This window comes from Lolium rigidum, chromosome 1 (genome assembly GCF_022539505.1).
Source record: "Lolium rigidum isolate FL_2022 chromosome 1, APGP_CSIRO_Lrig_0.1, whole genome shotgun sequence".
Taxonomy (NCBI): domain Eukaryota; kingdom Viridiplantae; phylum Streptophyta; class Magnoliopsida; order Poales; family Poaceae; genus Lolium; species Lolium rigidum.
In genome coordinates, this window is record NC_061508.1 from 176,860,450 (window position 1) to 176,867,113 (window position 6,664).

The 6,664-nt window shown below is 45.4% G+C and overlaps 1 pseudogene; it reads left to right on the plus strand.

Moving 5' to 3' along the window:
• The first annotated feature begins 3,288 nt into the window (after positions 1-3,288).
• Positions 3,289-4,071, plus strand: LOC124653487 (annotated as a pseudogene).
• Positions 4,072-6,664: the final 2,593 nt, after the last annotated feature.

Genomic DNA, 6,664 nt, shown 5'->3' on the forward strand with positions numbered 1-6,664 from the left:
GTTGATTCTATTGGCGTGGTCCATCGAGCCACGAGGGTAAGTATCGGTTGTATCGGGTTGGTGTGCGTGCGTGAGTTCCTCGTGTTCTTCGTGTTCGTCGTGTTCTTCGCGCTCTCCCTCTCTTTCCCCTTGGGATTTCGGGTCAACCGCGAGATCGGGCCACACACGGGGTCTTAGACCTCATCAAGGACTATGATTCACTAATCTATCTATACCTAATAATAAAGGAGCTAAGGTTTCTGCCAAAATTTTCGTCCAAATTTTTATTGGACTGTTTTGCCCTCCCACCAAATTTCATAATACGGCTAACTGCCATGGTACCGGTTCGTTTTCTTTTTTTCCCACGCAATCGAACGAACGAACAGCCGCGCCGTCGGCGTCTGCAGGGGTGCGCTCCGACGGCCCGCATCCCGCGCAGCAACGTCGCACCGCTGCGAGACGCGCCCGCAACTTCCTCCGCCCGCACATCCCGCGCCTTCCGACTCGCCGCTACGCACGCCTCCCACCGTCGGCCAGCCTCCGGCCAGGTCCCAGCCGCGAGCAACACCTCTGCGCCTCTCTAGCCTGGCCACCGCCGCGAGCAATCGTTCTGCGCGCGTCTCCCGCCGCCGGCACCGCCCCTCTGGCTAGGCAGCCGCCGCGAGCACACCTCCTGCGCGTCTCCCGCCGCCGGGCAGGCCTCGAAGACCTCCGTCGTACAGGACCCCGCCACACGCCCGAGCTCAGACCTCCATGGCGAGGACGCCGGCACACTTCCTGATCCCCTTTTCTCTGGTTGCAAGGAAGAAGAAATGTGGCAGCTTCGTCTTAGAACGTGGATCAGAACGTGTGGGCGTGTAGGCCGGAACGTCCGAACGTCATGTGGGCCTTCCTACGGCAATCACCTCACGTTGTAGTTTTGTTTTCAATAGTCCCACCTCGATACTTTGTACCGACTGCCGCTGGTTTATAAACTGAAGTGTCAGGAGCATCAGCAAGCAGCCTTGGGAAATAACAAGCACGGGCATCATTATTTGGAGCCTTAAAATTGCACGCTGGCATATGACCCGATGAATTTGGAGAACCATGAAAGGTGGAGGAAAGGAAAAGTACTGATGAAGGGATGAGAAACGTGTAGGAAAAACCTGAAATTGCTTGCCAAGCAGAGGCGGAAAGGAGAGGGCGACAGGGAACCGGCGACGGGCTAGCAAAGTGTGGCCCGTGACCTGAATGAGCCTTGATCAGGTCTAAGAAGTCATACGTGTTAGGAAAGTCATATGGGGGTCACATAACCTATTTTTTGCAAATCTCCATCAAACTTGTAAGGAATTTTAGGTTGCCGCTAAGTTTCCTATAAATCAAATTGGTCAAGGTAAGAAAAACACCTAGCTGTTCAGTTAAAAAGGAAAAAAACTAGCTCTTAATCACGGTCAACGGAGAAATAAAAAAATTCAACACTCAAATTGGATTGGTTGTTTCATGAAGAATCGGATTGGTCAATCTAGAATTGGATTAGCGTCGCCAAAAAACAAACCGTGCGAGGTTGCGACTTCACACTGATTTCCTAAGAAAATTATGGTTAGATGTGGCGACGCATTTCAATTGAAAAATTATTAATCCCAAGAAATATGAAGACCGGATCTTATATTATTTATTTTTCGTGAAAACTACTCATGAACCATTGATCCTTTAAAACGCACCCGCTATGCTATTTATCTATACCTCTAATAATATAAAGGGATGCCTGTTTCTTGGTCCAACATTTTTTTTACCGTTTTATCCTCCCACAAAATACACAGCAGAAGCGCCACATCTTATCATTCGGCGGCGAGCAGGAGAAGGACGGACGGCAGCCAGGCAGTCGTGGTCGCCACAACATAGCCGGTGATCGGGATGATCTTGTCCAAGCCGGCAAGGATGAAAAAGTATCGCGGTGGTCAAAGCCTAGGCATGCGCCGCATCGCCTTCGCTTTTGATTGAATCTTATCTTTAGGTGTATCTATGAATTCTTTGTTCTTTTTTGCATCATCTTATAAACTTTATTATTTATGAAAGAGGGAAACACTTTATTTTATCAGCCATGTTGCTAGAGCAATTTTTCCTTTTCTATTTAAAAGTTCATAATATGTTTAGCTCTTCCGCAGCAATGCGCGGGCATTGTCCTAGTACCTAATAACTAGCACAAAACCTGTGCGTTGCTACGGCGTCGCATTAGATCAAAGGAACAGACTTTTCGAAAAATGACAAATTTTGCACGTGAATATTTTTTAATTTTAAAACTTCATATATGCAAGAAATGGAAATTTAACAGTGGCATTATGTAGAAGTCATAGCTACAGAGTACAGAGCACGGCAGGAAGAATATAAATGATGATTCTGCTGTTATTTAGATACATGAGGAAGGCTTGAAAAGCAATGGGCAATGGATCCTTCGTACATGCATTTGAATCTACCAGTAGTCAATATATGCACGTACATGCATAATCCCTCATATGACGGAAGCAGTTGGTATCCTGACGACCTGACCTGAAGTGAGATGAAGAGAGAGCTTTTTACCTTTCGGGTCTAGGTACGTACGAATTTGTAGGAGTTACAGCTTAATATGACTCTAGGATCAACACCAAATTATTAATGAGAAAATTGCCTTTCTCGGGAATCATGTTGTTCATGTGGTGCCAAGTCCTCCAGAACAAGATCAGTGATTTGGTCGCTGGCATTCAAGAGGTTTAGAAAACAATCTATAAGCGCAAATCTGACAGCTCTAGCTTTACTGCATTCAACAACAACAACAAATTCGTCTTCGATCAGGTTCAGTAGTACATAAAGTGCAGATTGGATGTTTAATGATTTACGCTTATAAAGGTTAGTCTGAACTCTCAAAGATGGCCACCTTCAAGGAGAAAACTTCACCTTCTTTGGGATGTTTGCATTCCAGATATGCTTCCAATTTTTTCTGCTTCCATTATTTGCCCCACTTCCTGGGCCTTCCTTTTAATAGAGTAAATTTCTTCACAGTTCGACACTTAATCATATGTATCCGAAAAAACATTCGCATTAGTTCTGCCGTCCCTGCATATGATGATCAGGCATCAACACAACAAGTAGTACACATTAGAAGCATCAAGCAATAGCAACAACGGGCAGTGGCAGTGGCAGTGGCAGTAGCAGATAATTGAGCAGGACACCACACAGAGATTAGCCAGAGCAAAAATAATAGACAGAGGGGAGCCTCGGTATATCGAGCAGTTGTAGTCGTGACCGATCATCTGAATTTCAGCAACTTATGTAGTACACACAAGCTTTGCAGATATGGAGCTCAAAGCGGATGTTCTTGTCAGCACATTGCTTTGCCTCGCGCTCTCTCACGGGACATTTTCTCAGAAGGTACCGATCGCCGGAACCGAGTGCTGGGCGATATCGCCGACCTACTCTCCTTCACCGGCACCGATGGCACGTTCCTTGACTACCTCACCAAGACATACGTGATCAAGACCTTTCAGGGCCAGGCCAATGACACCAAACAAGGACATCGCCGTCATCGCTCCTGTCCACAGAGGCATGCTTTCCAGCCTCACTACCGAGCAGCTCCGGTCGCTCATGCTGCAGCACGATGCGCCGAGGTACTTCCCGCTCTCGGTCTTCTCCGCGCTGCCCGCTTATCCTGGTGTCCATGTTCACGTATAGCGTGAGCGTCACCGACGCCGCAGGCACGATCCGGGTCGCGATGTACACGCTTGGCAGTGTGCTGCTGCCCAAGGAGATTTCCCAACCACTCCGGAGATGGTGCCCGTTCCGCACCGGGCACCAAGGGTAGTGCTGGTAACAAGGTTCGTCATCGTGCCGGGCCGGTTGGCGCGGTGCAAGAGATCGTCTGCGTTGCCCAAGTCGCGGGTGCTCAGGCGGCTGAGCTCTAGAATCGGGCGGCGAAAGAGGCGTTGGCAGAGAGCTAGGGTAGTTGATTACAGCAACCGCCTTGGCGTCGAAACAGCCAGGCACCTCGGACATACCATCCGCAGTTCCGCACTGGAGCCGGCCATTGATCGATTGTGGTCTAGGGTTTCTCGAGTGGGAATCTTCTTATCTCACGATTAGGCAGGATCAGAAAAGAACGCCGCGACCATATGTATGATTTTATAGAAGAGGCAGCAAACGATAGACAGACGGGACTCTAGAGTCTAGACCCTCGTGTCAAGGTTAGAATTGTAGTCGGACAGAACCGTACGTATCTAGGAGGAGTTGTGGGTGGCGGGTGCGTGCGTTGCTCAGCTGTTGCCGAGACCAGATCGAAGACGAAATCAGCCCCGGTTTTTTGCCTACGACGTGAAACGCAGGTCGACAAAGAAAGGAAACACACCGGTCTTTTTGACGGACGAAAATTTATTCCGGTTTTTTTAACCTACCAACACCACTGATCCGTAACTTGTGGGTGGCGGGTGCGTGCGTTGGTCAGCTGTTGCCGAGACCAGATCGAAGACGAAATCAGCCCCGGTTTTTTGCCTACGACATGAAACGCAGGTCGACAAAGAAAGGAAACACACCGGTCTTTTTGATGGACGAAAATTTATTCTGGTTTTTTTAACCTACCAACACCACCGATCCGTAACTTATTAGTATATATATATATATATAGGACATATTCATGCTACACCCGGGTGTAGTTACTCCCACGTGTGTTTCACACAATCTAGTTAGTATCTATCATACCGAAGAGTATATACATGTAGTATGAAGTATATAAGAATATTTTGGTAGTATATATACTACTTTGTAGGTAGTATGTACACTTTTTTACGTACACTATTTTTTTACGTATAAATATGCATATATTTTATATATATAGTGCAAACTATGGGTGTATTTAAATTTTTTTCACCAAAGTTGGTATGGAGTATCTTAGATATAGTGTACGAACATACTCAAACCAATAAAGTATGTTATATACTTCCGTATGGTAGTATATGAGACGTGGGTGTAGTTACACCCGGGAGTAGGAAGTATTTATCCTATATATATATATATATATATATATATATATATATATATATATATATATATATATATATGGGAAATAGTGGGCTACCATGGTGCATAGCTATGCACACCAATCCAACCATTAGATCATCTATAGGGAGCACAAAGAGAGCACACGGTGTTAGTCCATCACACATGCATGGCATCCTCCTCCGTTATATTCAAATCACTGTCATCCAGTTGATTCAGGTTGGGAAATAGCTGGCATAGGCTGTCGTCGGCGTTTTCACTTCCCTTTTGATACCAAAACAACAACCCATTTGTAAAGAAACTTAAAATAGTACATCCAAATTTGGTACGCAACTGACCATAGAACGTTTCTACCACATTTTCGTACCAAAATGACAACCAAAATGAGACACAGATTCCGAACCAATTTTACAACGGAGTCACGGTACGCTCCACTGCAAAACAACAAGCTTGCCAAGGTATGATCTGTTTTTATTACTTAGCGATCAACTAGCAAAGTGAAAAAATCCTTGGTTGCCCATTAGGCAGAGGTTTTGAAGGGTAAGAAGAAAAAGGTATGATCTGTTTTTATTACTCAGCGATCAAATAGCAAATGTGATAAAATCTATACCGTTTGCAAAAAAAAATTAAATTGAAGGGTTTTTGGATTGCTTGGTGCAACTACAACGAATGTAGGTTAACCGTGAGGTAACTAATAAACGGAAACTAAGTAGTCCTTTGTTACTTACCTGACCATGGAACAGAAACTAAGTAGAAAATCCATGGCATATGAGTTGGAAGAAAAACACGTACGCACATGACCATGGAAAGTTTCTACCACATTTTCTTACCAAAATGACAACCAAAATGAGACACACATTCTGAACCAATTTGACAACGGAGTCACGGTACGATCTGCTACAAAACAACAAGCTTGCCATGGTACGATCGGTTTTTATTACTCAGCGTTCAACCAGCAAAGTGAAAAAATCCATGGTTGCCCATTAGGCCGAGGTTTTGAACGGTAAGAAGAAAAAAGGAGTCGGCCACCAAAACAAACACATGATTTGTGCAATTCAGTAGCCATTTACCCATTTTCTCTTGGTTTCATCCAATAGCAATGAGCAGCCTGAGCACATGTGTGGCAGATTCAGACGCTAGCTTCGACAACATGCCGGATGACATCGTTTCCGCCGTTCTTGGGGCCGTAGCAGTTTCCGCGAGGTTCCCGTTGGATTTTCTATCCGCTACCATGGTGTAAGTCATCGTGCTTTATTCATCTCCTCACGGCCAGGCCACAATTTTTTTCATAACCACACAAACTCATTGCAGCTCCAAGAGATTTCTAGAGCTCGGTATGAACATTGCCGGCACCAAGATGGCCGGAGCGCGATGCTTCGCTGTACGCGCCAAATATTGGTGCCGTGGTGCCAGGAGATTTCTACAAAGATGCGCTGAAGCAGGCAACCTTGATGCATCTTATATCCTACCAAAACAGCAACCAACTCGATCTGGCAAAAACTTGTCAAATGCCTACCAAAACAGCAACCAACTCTGGTATGGATGACCGTGAAGACAAAATCTTGTCAAATGCCTACCAAAACAGCAACCTAATGATTGCATGGTGCATCTCTCGTGAATAATTTCCATTTTAGATTTTTCAATTTATTTAAATGGTTACCATTTTAAAAAATCATCTAACGGT